This window comes from Rutidosis leptorrhynchoides, chromosome 6 (assembly GCF_046630445.1).
Source record: "Rutidosis leptorrhynchoides isolate AG116_Rl617_1_P2 chromosome 6, CSIRO_AGI_Rlap_v1, whole genome shotgun sequence".
In the NCBI taxonomy this organism is placed as follows: Eukaryota; Viridiplantae; Streptophyta; class Magnoliopsida; order Asterales; family Asteraceae; genus Rutidosis; species Rutidosis leptorrhynchoides.
In genome coordinates, this window is record NC_092338.1 from 226,354,849 (window position 1) to 226,371,518 (window position 16,670).

The following is a 16,670-nucleotide window of genomic DNA, read 5'->3' on the forward strand; positions in this document are numbered from 1 at the left end:
AAATGAAAAAAAAAATAAAAAAAAATATAATAAGGCGGCAGCCTGTTCAAGCAATATTGCAGCGGTGGTGGTTTGTTTATGGTAATGAAAACAGAAAAACTGAAATGGTAGTGATGGTGGTCGTTTCCATGGTGATAAGGTGGTGGGTTTATGGTGTATAGAGTGAGTTATAAAGAGATATTGCGAGAGCGGTGGTTTTGATCATAGTTAGCAAAGAAGGGAATAATAGATGGTTTGGTGTGAGTCTTTGATTGCATATATAGATATATATATATAATATTACATAGTGAACAGTTTATGAATCACATCAATTAAAATATGTTTACAGCTCATGTAGTATAATTATACAAATAGTGGAAACATAACGACTCAATTATCAATCAATTTAAAATAGTACTTCAGTTATCAATCAATTTAAAATAGTAATAACCTTCTTTACTTCAATTCACGGGTACTAATTTGAAATAGAAATATATATATATAATATGATAATAATATTAATAATATATAATAATAATAAACGTGTTAGAATCAATTAGCAGCCATAAACCTTGGCATTTTATTACCGACACTCATTAATATTATTTCGTGTCCATTACTAAACAGTTGAAATATAAAAGTGTTCTTAAAATCCCAAACTTTCATAGTAATTATCTTTATTTATTTCGGTCATTATGGTATATAAAATTCGATCCTTAATTTGTTAAATAAAAATTACATCAACTGTCCCTCTCAATTCTGGGTAAAATATAAAAAGTGTTAAAATTTATTAAGCAGGTCCTAAATACATTTTTAGTAAGCCTAAAATTTATAAAACTCATTTTCGGATCACCGTTTATTTTAAAATAATATAAGTTTGATTTTAATTTCTTAATATCGATCGAATGACAATTGAGCGTTATTGTCGCTTACAAAATAAATTCAAAACTATATATATTCAATATACTTCATTTACATAATAAATAAATAAATTTTGAGACTCATCCTAATAGACTTTGCATATCGTGTCAAAAATATTAGATCGTATCGAGAGTTTGGTTCAAAATTAGTCGAAATTTTTCGGGTCGTGACACGTGACCAATCTCCCCATCGGTCATAATACTCGAATTCTAATGAATTCATTTCATACACTAGAAATTGACGCTCACCGTCACCCGTTGGCTTTATTAAAACAATGATACAAAAACCAACGCAACACGCACCTTGTACAACCGTATAATGCTACCGAAAGGTAGACTTTTCAACAATCGGGTTCACACGACCCAATACCACATCTTGCTCCATTCTTGAGCACACAAAGGATTTTAGCCAATCCGCAAGCACTTCGAACGAAGAGTTCACCACAAATTACATAACTCTACTCTCGCAATCATCCAATTGCTGTAGCTTGTCAAATTCCCAGCTAGTCACTCATGTACCTAAGGGTTTCTCCCAGGTACCATAACTACCATGTAACCGCAACACCGTCAGAGTCGAACACCACGCTAGTAGGTATAAAAGAGGCACCTAACGTCACGTCATGTAGACTCCTTCTCCAATATACATCGAGATCAATACCCGATCCCTCGGATTTTATCCACCCGACGAACCTCGCAGTTCATTAACTTCAACACGAGAGCGAACACACTCTTACATCCAAACACCAAAGCCCACACCCATGGCTTGGTAGAAACATTTTCCAACACTAAGGAATGCTTGGTTGCACCAAGTCTTACGCCCTTCGCCCATCAATCAAAACGTCACCATAGGGTACTTCCATTAGGAACGTCACCCATATCAATAATATGCACATCACAAGGCATTTAACAAACCCAAACTCAACGGCACATAATAAATAATCAAAGGACATATTTATTAAAATGAAATGTACCTTAACGTCTCCTTGCAGCATTCGCTGCCTCCAACTCAGGACAATCCGTCTTGCGATGTCCCTCCTTATGACAATAGTAGCACATCCTGTCATCACTTCTCGGCATTGAGCACTCCCATAACTTGTGGCCCCTAACACCACAATTGAAACATCTAGGTGCACGAGAATCCATCATGCCTTTACCCACATTACCCGCACTCGCACTTGCACCCTTATTTTTCTTACTTGGGCCGCCGTACGAATCAACCCTTCTCTTACTTGAAGGCTCACACATCCTTGATCGTGAATACCATTCGAAACCCCTAGCCACCGCGAATAACTCCGAAAATGACTTCGCTTGACCTCTGTTGATTTTATTCTTCAAGTCATCATTCAGGGTTCGATAGAAATCTTCCATCAACATACGATCATTCCCCAAATACTCCGGGCAAAAACGAGCCTTCGCCATAAAGGTCGTCTTGAGAGTATTCAAGTCCATAGATCCTTGTTGCAAATTTTGCAACTCATCACGCAGTTCCATCAAATCGGCTCCACTCCGGAACTCCTCGAAGAATTCCTCCTTAAACTCGTCCCACGATAACGCCATAAACGGTTCACCACCGACAAGATCAATCTTATCATCCAACCAATCTTTCGCCCTACCCCGCAACAAGCTAGTAGCTAGTCTTGTCTTTTTCTCAGGAGGGCAATCAATAGTACGATAACACCCTTCGACATCCGAGATCCACGTTGTGCTTATCAAAGGATCCGGTTTTATGTCATACATTGGGGGTTTAGTCCTCATGAAGCTCTTATGACAACGCTCCATTTCACTACTACTTTAAAATTCGGAATACTTCCTATCCATTTCTTCTCGAAACGTACCCATTTGCTCCGCAACGTCGGACGCAACTCTATCGTTAAACTCATCGTCATTCGTCTCAATCTCGTTTTGCGTCGTCATTCTAAAGATTGCAAAACGATTAGTCCACGAACATATTAAACCACAGGCACAACATCGCCCCATCTTGCTAAACACTCGTGGTACATCACTTGTTAGACACGATTTGCACCCGTAATAAGGTTTGCAAGTCCTTATTACGGACACGCGCCGTATCAACTTGTTAGTACAACGACCGCCTCGCTCGATGATATAAACCAACACAACGAAAATTCTACACGATATAAACATACGCAAGAATTACAACACAACAAAAGCCAAATCCTAGTTAGTTCACCTACACGCTAAGGCACTAACCAACTCCCCATCCGACCTGTTCACCTACAAGTCCCGCAACAAATAAGCACACACAAAAGTCTAAGTCTAGGCACCTATCTCAAGTCGCCTAAATCCCTTAGGCCATGCTCTGATACCACTTGTAACAACCCAACCCGTATTAAATTGGCCCATAAATTTTTTTCCTTTTTAATAAACATTAAATAACACTTTAGGTCCCATTACATAATTTCCAAAACGTATTCATTACCAAAGTAAGTTCAACGGACTTGAAAACATCCAATAATAATTAAAACTTTTTAATACAATAATACGTTGGTTAAATCATAAACCGGTTATAATCATTATGACCCGACTAGTTACGTTTACACAAAATCGAGCATGGTGATTTGGGACTACGCTACCCAAATCCTAATCGAGTCCAAACGCAAGATCTTCTAAAGCAACCTAGCCAAGATCTCTATTCCCCACACTTACCCGTGCCACCAACGCGCGAACCTATAAAATTATCAACAACGAGAGGGTAAGCTAATGCTTAGTGAATGTAAAGATACTATACACATACATATGCATAAAATGGCTACGTATCACCAAGCATCAAAATAACACATACCGTCTCCGCATGATAAACAAACTACAAAAGAGCACAATACACAAAGTAGCTACACGCTACGTAATCGCCAAGCTAACGTCACAAGATTAGCTACAACACAACAATAAGTATATACGCGTATACAATAAATTTAAACGACAATCGATAAGGTTAACTCCTTAACCCAAACCACATGAAGGTTGGCCGAACTACCCGAGCCTTAGTGAATTCGCACAACCCGAGATTCACTTCCTTCACCACTTCTACAACCGCGGTTGGCCGAACTACCCGAGCCTTAGTGAATTCGCACAACCCGAAAATCACCATCTCATCACCAAGATGACCGAACTACCCGAATCACCATGAATCCGCACTAACCGAGATTCATTTCCTCAACAACAAATGCTAGCAACTCATCCCCAAAAGGGTTATCCAAAACGCTAGCCAATTCACAGCACCAAGGGTAAAAACCCACAACGCATAAGCGTATCACATGGACCAGAAGCACAAGGAGTCTATTCACCCACACCAACATAGAGTAAACCCGAACAAGGGTCCCCCTACACACACACACCCATTTTACACATACACATGTGCATAGTAAATTTACACTCACCTTGTCATCTTGAAGAATGCCACCGAATAATTCGTAATCGCCAATGGAAAGTACATATTCCATTTATCACATAACAAGTAACAAAATTAGGGTGGATATACAAATCAACCCAAATTGACAACTAGTGCAATTCCGACCCAAAAGCACTTCCAAGCACAAATCGCGCCCAAACTAACCAATAATCACTAACACAAGTGAGAATGATCCTAATATGCCAATTAAACCCAATCATAGGTGTTAAACACCTATCTTGCCCAAAATGACACTTAAACCCTAATTTTGACCCATAAGAAGTTAACATCACGCCATTAGCAATTTTTGACACCAATACATATTTAACTCGGTTTTATACTTCAACTTAATCCATTTTAAGTTTATAAACCTTATTAAATCGACATTTGGGTCATAATCATCACCGAACCCTAATTTTGACTATAGTCAAAATTAGTCAACCACATGAACCCTAATGGTCTCCAAAACATCAATAATCACTAATACTAGTGATTATTCACTCTTTGCAAGCCTCACAAGCATAAACTTGCACACCAAACTCAAAACCCGCCAACATCAACAATAAACCCAAATCTTGGTGTTAAACTTCAATTAACAACTAATGGGGTTCCATTTATGAACTCACAATCAAAAGCCCCAAATTTAGATGATGAACACAAAAACGAATTTCGGAGTTAGAGCTTACCGTTAGTATCACCTTGTAGATAAGAACGAGGAGAACAAACTTATCTCTTACGCTAAAGATCGAATCCCACTTCTTCCCTTCCAAATCACACTTTGAATCACTTGAGGAATTTATGTTTTGAGAGGAAAGTGAGAAAGAAAATGGAAAGAAAAAGATAAATGAAATGAATGGACCAGATTTGAGGCTATAATCTACCTCATACGCGAAAAGACGAAAATGCCCCTCTTTTATACCTTTCCCAAAAAGCTGTTCAGCATTTTTTCCCGTTATAGGCCGCGGCGCGGCTTAAAGCTGAATTTCAAGGTTGAGCATTTTCAAAGAAATCACCCTCAGACCATGTTATAGCCCGCGGCGCGACTAGAAAGCCCGCGGTGCGGCTAGAAAGCCCGCGGCGCGGCCCAGTACTGAATCTGATTCTGACTCTGAATTACAGGGACTGAACTTGCCTAACTCTAATTCTGATGTAAATTCTACTGCGCACATTTACCGACACTTCCTGGAACCTTTTCTGACGCACAAAAATTCGGGATCTTACACTAGATTTCTTGCTTGCTTAAGACCTGATAATAGATTTAGTATGATTAACCAAACCCTAATTATAGTTACTAGCTATAATCCTCACTATTAAAATAATCCGATTTTAGTATATTTAAGTTTACAAAGTTTTAAACCTAGTGATGTTCTAAGTAAAACTTAATAGTAATTGACTAACTTAAATCAGACTAATCAAACAGTGGTGCTTTAATCAGACATAAGACATAACAGAAAATCTTGAGATTCTGTCAAATTAAACTGTTTCTATAATTATATGATAAACTCGGTGGCCTGGTCAACGAAGTCGGCGGCTTCGTTGGCTTTATTGAATATTTCCGCCGAATACTGTTTAATTTTCTCTAAGTATAAATTACAATCGAATAACATAATAATATGATGAAGCCAGCGGCTCTGGTTTATGAAGTCGGCGGCTTCATATCCCCGATCCGATTTACGGTTTCTTTCATATAGTTCGAATAATTGAGCAATGTTCATAAAGTGTTACATGATTCAAGCATATGTAAGGCTATTAGTGAAATGTCCCGTTCATATTGATTATAAACGTTCCATATTAATTGATTTCGTCGCGAGGTTTTGACCTCTATATGAGACGTTTTTCAAAGACTGCATTCATTTTTAAAACAATCATAACCTTTATTTTATCGATAAAGGTTTAAAAAGCATTACGTAGATTATCAAATAATGATAATCTAAAATATCCTGTTTACACACGACCATTACATAATGGTTTACATTAAGAATATATTACATCAAAAATAAGTTTCTTGAATGCAGTTTTTACATAATATCATACAAGCATGGACTCCAAATCTTGTCCTTATTTTAGTATGCAACAGCGAATGCCCTTAGTATTCATCTGAGAATAAACATGCTTTAAACGTCAACAAAAATGTTGGTGAGTTATAGGTTTAACCTATATATTATCAAATCATAATAATAGACCACAAGATTTCATATTTAAATATACATCCCATACATAGAGATAAAAATCATTCATATGGTGAACACCTGGTAACCGACATTAACAAGATGCATATAAGAATATCCCCTATCAATCCGGGAAATCCTTCGGACATGATAAAAACGAATTCGAAGTACTAAAGCATCCGGTACTTTGGATGGGGTTCGTTAGGCCCAATAGATCTATCTTTAGGATTCGCGTCAATTAGTAGATCGGTTATTAATTCTTAGGCTACCAAGCAAAAGGGGCAAATTCGGCTTCAATCATTCACCCATATAATGTAGTTTCAATTACTTGTGTCTATTTCGTAAAACATTTATAAAACTGCATGTATTCTCATCCCAAAATATTAGATTTTAAAAGTGGGACTATAACTCACTTTCACGGATTTTTACTTCGTCGGGAAGTAAGACTTAGCCACTGGTCGATTCACGAACCTATAACAAATATGTACATATATATCAAAGTATGTTCAAAATATATTTACAATATTTTTAATACATTTTAATGTTTTAAGTTTATAAAGTCAGATGTCCTTGTTAGTAATCTACAACTAGTTGTCCACAATTAGATGTACAGAAATAAATCGATATATATTATCTTGAATCAATCCACGACTCAGTGTATACACGTCTCAGGCTAGATCACAACTCAAAGTGTATATATTTTAGGAATCAACCTCAACCCTGTATAGCTAACTCCAACATTACTGCATATAGAGTGTCTATGGTTGTTCTAAATAATATATATACATGGGTCGATATGATATGTCAAAACATTTGTATACGTGTCTATGGTATCCCAAGTTTACATAATATATTAGAATACATGTATAATACAATATAAGTTAGCTAGGATATGATTTGAATAGAATTGTTACAATATTTCCCGTAGCTACAACAATCAACAAATATCCAATCTTGTTTTACTCATAACTTCTTCGTTTTAAATCCGTTTTGAGTGAATTAAATTGATATGGTTTCATATTGAACTCTATTTTATGAATCTAAACAGAAAGAGTATAGGTTTATAGTCAGAAATATAAGTTACAAGTCGTTTTTGTAAGAGGTAGTCATTTCAGTCGAAAGAACGACGTCTTGATGACCATTTTGAAAAACATACTTCCACTTTGATTTTAACCATGATTTTTGGATATAGTTTCATGTTCATAAGAAAAATAATTTTCCCAGAAGAACAACTTTTAAATCAAAGTTTATCATAATTTTTAATTATCAAACCCAAAACAGCCCGCGGTGTTACTACGACGGCGTATGTCCGGTTTTACGGTATTTTTCGTGTTTCCAGGTTTTAAATCATTAAGTTAGCATATCATATAGATATAGGACATGTTTTTAGTTGATTTTAAAAGTCAAGTTAGAAGGATTAACTTTTGTTTGCGAACAAGTTTAGAATTAACTAAACTATGTTCTACTGATTTCAAGTTTAAACCTTCGAATAAGATAGCTTTATATGTATGAATCGAATGATGTTATGAACATCATTACTACCTCAAGTTTTGTGAATAAACCTACTGGAAAAGAGACAAATGGATCTAGCTTCAAAGGATCCTTGGAAGGCTTGAAAGTTCTTGAAGCAGAATCATGACACGAAAACAAGTTCAAATAAGATCATCACTCGAAATAAGATTGTTATAGTTATAGAAATTGAATCAAAGTTTGAATATGAGTATTACCTTGTATTAGAAAGATATATTACTGTAAATAAGAAAGATTTCTTGAGGTTGGATGATCACTTTACAAGATTGGAAGTAAGCTAGTAAACTTGGAAGTATTCTTGATTTTATGAAACTAGAACTTATAGAATTTATGAAGAACACTTAGAACTAGAAGATAGAACTTGAGAGAGATCAATTAGATGAAGAAAATTGAAGAATGAAAGTGTTTGTAGGTGTTTTTGGTCGTTGGTATATGGATTAGATATAAAGGATGTGTAATTTTGTTTATATGTAAATAAGTCATGAATGATTACTAATATTTTTGTAATTTTATGAGATATTTCATGCTAGTTGCCAAATGATGGTTCCCACATGTGTTAGGTGACTCACATGGGCTACTAAGAGCTGATCATTGGAGTGTATATACCAATAGTACATACATCTAAAAGCTGTGTATTGTACGAGTACGAATACGGGTGCATACGAGTAGAATTGTTGATGAAACTGAACGAGGATGTAATTGTAAGCATTTTTGTTAATTAGAAGTATTTTGATAAGTGTCTTGAAGTATTTCAAAAGTATATGAATACATATTAAAACACTACATGTATATACATTTTAATTGAGTCGTTAAGTCATCGTTAGTCGTAACATGTAAATGTTGTTTTGAAACCTTTAGGTTAACGATCTTGTTAAATGTTGTTAACCCATTGTTTATTATATCTAAAGAGATGTTAAATTATTACATTATCATAATAATATGATGTATTAATATATCTTAATATGATATATATACAGTTAAATATTGTTACAACGATAATCGTTACATATATGTCTCGTTTCGAAATCCTTAAGTTAGTAGTCTTGTTTTTACATATGTAGTTCATTGTTAATATACTTAATGATATGTTTACTTATCATAATATCATGTTAACTATATAAATATATATATATATATATATATATATATATATATATATATATATATATATATATATATATATATATATGTCATCATATAGTTTTTACAAGTTTTAACGTTCGTGAATCACCGGTCAACTTGGGTGGTCAATTGTTTATATGAAACCTATTTCAATTAATCAAGTCTTAATAAGTTTGATTGCTTAACATGTTGGAAATACTTAATCATGTAAATATCAATTTCATTTAATATAAATAAACATGGAAAAGTTCGAGTCACTACAGTACCTACCCGTTAAATAAATTTCGTCCCGAAATTTTAAGCAGTTGGAGGTGTTGATGTATCTTCTGGAAATAAGTGCGGGTATTTCTTCTTCATCTGATCTTCACACTCCCAGGTGAACTCAGGTCCTCTACGAGCATTCCATCGAACCTTAACAATTAGTATCTTGTTTTGCTTAAGTCTTTTAACCTCACGATCCATTATTTTGCCGGGTTCTTCAATGAATTGAAGTTTTTTGTTGATTTGAATTTCATCTAATGAAATAGTGAGATCTTCTTTAGCAAAACATTTCTTCAAATTCGAGACGTGAAAAGTGTTATGTACAGCTGCGAGTTGTTGGTGTAACTCAAGTCGGTAAGCTACTGGTCCGACACGTTCAATAATCTTGAATGGTCCAATATACCTTGGATTTAGTTTTTCTCGTTTACCAAATCGAACAACACCTTTCCAAGGTGAAACTTTAAGCATGACCATCTCGCCAATTTCAAATTCTATATCTTTTCTTTTAATGTCAGCGTAGCTCTTTTGTCGACTTTGGGCGGTTTTCAATCGTTGTTGAATTTGGATGATCTTCTCGGTAGTTTCTTGTATTATCTCCGGACCCATAATCTGTCTATCCCCCACTTCACTCCAACAAATCGGAGACCTGCACTTTCTACCATAAAGTGCTTCAAACGGCGCCATCTCAATGCTTGAATGGTAGCTGTTGTTGTAGGAAAATTCTGCTAACGGAATGTGCCGATCCCAACTGTTTCCGAAATCAATAACACAAGCTCGTAGCATGTCTTCAAGCATTTATATCGTCCTTTCACTATGCCCATCAGTTTGTGGATGATAGGCAGTACTCATGTCTAGACGAGTTCCTAATGCTTGTTGTAATGTCTGCCAGAATCTTGAAATAAATTTGCCATCCCTATCAGAGATAATAGAGATTGGTATTCCATGTCTGGAGATGACTTCCTTCAAATACAGTCATGCTAACTTCTCCATCTTGTCATCTTCTCTTATTGGCAGGAAGTGTGCTGATTTGGTTAGACGATCAACTATTACCCAAATAGTATCAAAACCACTTGCAGTCCTTGGCAATTTAGTGATGAAATCCATGGTAATGTTTTCCCATTTCCATTCCGGGATTTCGGGTTGTTGAAGTAGACCTGATAGTTTCTGATGCTCTGCTTTGAACTTAGAACACGTCAAACATTCCCCTACGTATTTAGCAACATCGGCTTTCATACCTGGCTACCAAAAATGTTTCTTGAGATCCTTGTACATCTTCCCCATTCCAGGATGTATTGAGTATCTGGTTTTATGAGCTTCTCTAAGTACCATTTCTCTCATATCTCCAAATTTTGGTACCCAAATTCTTTCAGCCCTATACCGGGTTCCGTCTTCCCGAATATTAAGATGCTTCTCCAATCCTATGGGTATTTCATTCTTTAAATTTACCTCTTTTAAAACTCCTTGTTGCGCCTCCTTTATTTGAGTAGTAAGGTTATTGTGAATCATTATATTCATAGATTTTACTCGAATGGGTTCTCTGTCCTTTCTGCTCAAGGCGTCGGCTACCACATTTGCCTTCCCCGGGTGGTAACGAATCTCAAAGTCATAATCATTCAACAATTCAATCCACCTACGCTGCCTCATGTTCAGTTGTTTCTGATTAAATATGTGTTGAAGACTTTTGTGGTCGGTATATATAATACTTTTGACCCCATATAAGTAGTGCCTCCAAGTCTTTAATGCAAAAACAACCGCGCCAAATTCCAAATCATGCGTCGTATAATTCTGCTCATGAATCTTCAATTGTCTAGACGTATAAGCAATTACCTTCGTTTGTTGCATTAATACACAACCGAGACCTTGCTTTGAGGCGTCACAATATATCAGAAAATCATCATTCCCTTCAGGTAATGATAATATAGGTGCCGTAGTTAACTTTTTCTTCAATAACTGAAACGCTTTCTCTTGTTCATCCTTCCATTCAAATTTCTTCCCTTTATGCGTTAATGCAGTCAAGGGTTTTGCTATTCTGGAAAAGTCTTGGATGAACCTTCTGTAGTAACCAGCTAGTCCTAAAAACTGGCATATGTGTTTCGGAGTTTTTGGGGTTTCCCACTTTTCAACGGTTTCAATCTTTGCTGGATCCACCTGAATACCTTCTTTGTTCACTATGTGACCAAGGAATTGAACTTCTTCAAAAAAAAATGCACACTTTGAAAACTTAGCGTACAGTTTTTCTTTTCTCAGCAACTCTAGCACTTTTCTCAAATGTTCTTCGTGCTCTTGATCATTCTTCGAGTAAATAAGTATGTCATCGATGAAAACAATGACAAACTTGTCAAGATATGGCCCACACACTCGGTTCATGAGGTCCATGAACACAGCTGGTGCGTTAGTCAATCCAAATGGCATAACCATAAACTCATAATGACCGTAACGCGTCTTAAAAGCAGTCTTTGGAATATCATCCTCCTTCACCCGCATTTGATGATATCCAGAACGTAAATCGATCTTCGAATAAACAGACGAGACTTGTAGTTGATCAAATAAGTCGTCGATTCTCGGTAGTGGGTAGCGGTTCTTGATTGTAAGTTTGTTCAACTCTCGGTAGTCGATACACAACCTGAATGTACCATCTTTCTTCTTGACAAACAAAACAGGAGCTCCCCATGGTGATGTGCTTGGTCGAATGAAACCACACTCTAAAAGTTCCTGTAACTGGCTCTGAAGTTCCTTCATTTTGCTGGGTGCGAGTCTGTATGGAGGATGAGCTATTGGTGCAGCTCCCGGTACAAGGTCTTTTTGAAATTCAACGGATCGGTGTGGAGGTAGTCCCGGTAATTCTTTCGGAAATACATCGGGAAATTCTTTTGCGACGGGAACATCATTGATGTTCTTTTCTTCGTAATTGACTTTCTCGACGTGTGCTAGCACAGCATAGCAACCTTTTCTTATTAGTTTTTGTGCCTTCAGGTTACTAATAAGATTTAATTTCGCGTTGCTCTTTTCTCCGTACACCATTAAGGGTTTTCCTTTTTCTCGTATAATGCGAATTGCATTTTTGTAACAAACGATTTCTGCTCTCACCTTTTTCAACCAGTCCATGCCAATTATTACATCAAAACTCCCTAACACGACTGGTATTAAATCAATTTTAAACGTTTCATCCCCAGTTTAATTTCTCTCTCCCGACATATATTATCTGCTGAAATTAATTTACCGTTTGCTTATTCAAGTAAAAATTTACTATCCAAAGGCGTCAATGGGCAACTTAATTTAGCACAAAATTCTCTACTCATATAGCTTCTATCTGCACCCGAATCAAATAAAACATAAGCAGATTTATCGTCAATAAGAAACGTACCCGTAACAAGCTCCGGGTCTTCCTGTGCTTCTGCCGCATTAATATTGAAAACTCTTCCACGGCCCTGCCCATTAGTATTCCCTTGATTCGGGAAATTTTTAATAATTTTGCCCGGTTTTCCACATTTATAACAAACAGCGTTGGTATTACTTACTCCGACACTATTCGTTTCGGCATTACTTGTTCCGACATTATTTGTTCCTTTAGTTCTGTTAAATTTTGGTCTGTAGATCTCACACTTTGTCGCTCTATGACCATTTCTTTTACACCTGTTGCAAAATGTCATTCAAAACCCCTGATGATTTTCTTCACACCTATGACATGGCTGTTTTTGGTTTTTGTTGTCGTTGTTGTTATTGAGGTTGTTGTTGGGATTGTTATTGTTGTTGAAACGGATGTTGTAGTTGTTGTTGTTGTTGGAATATTTGTTGTAGTTATTGTTAGGATTGCGGTTATTGTTGCAATTGTTGTTGAAGTTGTTGGGATAGTTGTTGCGATTGTGGTTGTAATTGTTGTTGTTGTTGTTGTACTGGTGACTCTTGTCACCGTTTTCCTCCCACTTCCTCTTGAGTTGTTTCATGTTGGCTTCTTCAGCCGCCTGCTCTTTAATTCTTCCCTCAATCTGATTTATGATTTTATGAGCCATTCAACTTACCTTCTGTATAGAAGCGGGCTCGTGTGAACTCACATCTTCTTGAATCCTTACTGGTAACCCTTTTACAAACGCGCTGATCTTCTCTTCTTCATCTTCGAATGCTCCCGGACACAATAGGCACAACTCTGTGAATCGTCATTCATATGTGGTAACGTCAAACCCTTGTGTTCGTAACTCTTTAAGTTCTGCCTTGAGTTTATTGACTTCGTTTCTAGGACGGTACTGCTCGTACATCAATTGCTTGAATGCAGACCACGGTAGTGCGTAAGCAGCATTTTATCCTACCTGTTCAAGATAGGTGTTCCACCACGTTAACGCAGTACTTGTGAAGGTATGCGTAGCGTACTTAACTTTGTCTTCTTCAGTACACTTACTTATGGCAAACACCGATTCGACTTTCTCGGTCCACCGTTTCAATCCAATTGGTCCTTCGGTTCCATCAAATTCCAAAGGTTTGCAGGCAGTGAATTCTTTGTAGGAGCATCCTACACGATTTCTTGCGCCGTTAGCTGCATTGCTAGATTCAGAGATATTGTTGGTATGTAGCGCAGCCTGTACTGCGGCTATGTTTGCAGCAAGAAAGGTACGAAATTCCTCTTCGCTCATATTCATGGTGTGTCGAGTAGTCGGTGCCATTTCCTTCAAAATAGCCAACTGAATCGAGTTAATCATACAGAATATTAAGAGTAGTCAATAGTACTTCGTAGCATAATATGAACTCATTTATAAAAGATTTTTCTTCATATTAGCGTTTTATAAGTTTAAATTCGGGTACTACCTACCCGTTAAGTTCATACTTAGTAGCTAATATACAATTCAACTACTACAATTCCATATGAAAAACTGATTATAATAATATATCACATACAAATATTCTTCAAACTTACAACTTCACTATATTACATATAACATGAAATATAGTACACTATGATACAGGACAGTTTTGAAGATAAATCTAGTTAATACGCAAGTTGTTCAGCAAACAAAATAAAGACACGTAATTCATAAGTCCAGAAACAAGTCATGCATTCTGGTTTTACTAAGACGACTTCTCATCCTTGGTCTTGTGGAAAATAACCGTTATGACCATTGGATAGGCAGCATGTTGTAATGTCGTCAAAAGAACGAGGGTTTCGTAATGTCCAACAGCCCCGTAATAACCTAAAAACCTTGTTTCTCACCCCAACTACTGAATCCGTCACTTGTGGGAAGATCTTATTTAAAAGCTGCAATCCGATGTTCTTTTTCTCACTTTGGTAAGAAGTGAACATCACTAACCCGTAAGCATAACATGCTTCTTTATGTTGCATGTTAGAAGCTCTTTCTAATTCACAAAATCCTATGTTGGGATATGTTGAGTCAAAATAGGTTCTTAACCCGTAGCATAAAATTGCATTTGGGTTCCCCGCATTTAATGCTTTAAAGAAAACACGGCGTAACTTACGGTCTCCCCAATGTGATATACCCCACCTATCAAAGGAAAGCCTTTTATAAACTAAGGCATTTCTGGAAAGTCTTTCAAATGTTTGACAAGTTAATTTCACCATAACTAAATGTGCTGATGAATTCTGACTGACTCTAGACAAGATTTCCTCAATCATATCCTCTGGTAGGTCTTCTAAAATATTCGGTTGTCTACCCTTAACGTCCATTTTGTTTTTATACTGTAAAATAGATAAGGATTAGATTCGTAAAAGATAATTAAAAAAACAATACAAGCAATTTTTACATAGAACATCAAAGTACAAGCACACTACAATACATATAATACACAACATGATTACAACCCTCTAATCTGAATCACTGGTTTTTTCTTCTTCGTACTTGGTTCGTTTTCCTAATTTTCTAGAAATATATGGTGTTCCTTTAATACGAGCTGTCGTTTTCCATAATGGTTTAGAAAAACCTGGTGGTTTAGAGGTTCCCGAGTCATTGTTACATTTTAGGAAATACGAATGTTGTCGATACATATAAAGTTCATCGGGGTTGGAAACGGGTTTCTCTATTTTTATACCTTTTCCCTTATTATTTTCTTTCACTTTATTAAATTGGGTCGAGGTAATTTCTATAACATCATCGGAATCCTCATCGGGATCCGATTCATCGGAAAATTGGTAATCTTCCCAATATTTTGCTTCCTCGGCGGAAACACCATTGACCATTATTAACTTTGGTCCGTTGGTTGAGGATTTTCTTTTATTTAATCGATTTACTATAGGTATCAATATTTCTTCCTCTGGAACCTCTTCTTCTGGTTCCTCCTCTTCCGATTCCTCCTCTTCTGGTTCCTCTTCTTCCGGTTCCTCCTCTTCCAGTTCCTCCTCTTCCGGTTCCTCCTATTCCGGTTCCTCTTCGAGAATTTGTGAATCTTCCCAAAATATATTCGACTCTTCATTATTATTAGGTGAATCAATGGGATTTGTACTAGAGGTAGACATCTATCACACAATATCAAACACGTTAAGAGATTAATATATCACATAATATTTACATGTTAATAATATATAGTTTCCAACAAAAATAATGTTAAGCAATCGTTTTTGAAGAAAAACACGGTCGAAGTCCAGACTCACTAATGCATTCTAACAAAATTGGTAAGACACACTAATGCAATTTTCTGGTTCTCTAAGACCAACGCTCTGATACCAACTGAAATGTCCAGTTCATATTGATTATAAACGTTCCATATTAATTGATTTCGTCGCGAGGTTTTGACCTCTATATGAGACGTTTTTCAAAGACTGCATTCATTTTTAAAACAATCATAACCTTTATTTTATCGATAAAGGTTTAAAAAGCATTACGTAGATTATCAAATAATGATAATCTAAAATATACTGTTTACACATGACCATTACATAATGGTTTACATTAAGAATATATTACATCAAAAATAAGTTTCTTGAATGCAGTTTTTACATAATATCATACAAGCATGAACTCCAAATCTTGTCCTTATTTTAGTATGCAACAGCGGAAGCTCTTAATAATCACCTGAGAATAAACATGCTTAAAACGTCAACAAAAATGTTGGTGAGTTATAGGTTTAACCTATATATTAACAAATCATAATAATAGACCACAAGATTTCATATTTCAATATACATCCCATACATAGAGATAAAAATCATTCATATGGTGAACACCTGGTAACCGACATTAACAAGATGCATATAAGAATATCCCATATCATTCCGGGAAATCCTTCGGACATGATAAAAACGAATTCGAAGTACTAAAGCATCCGGTACATTGGATGGGGTTC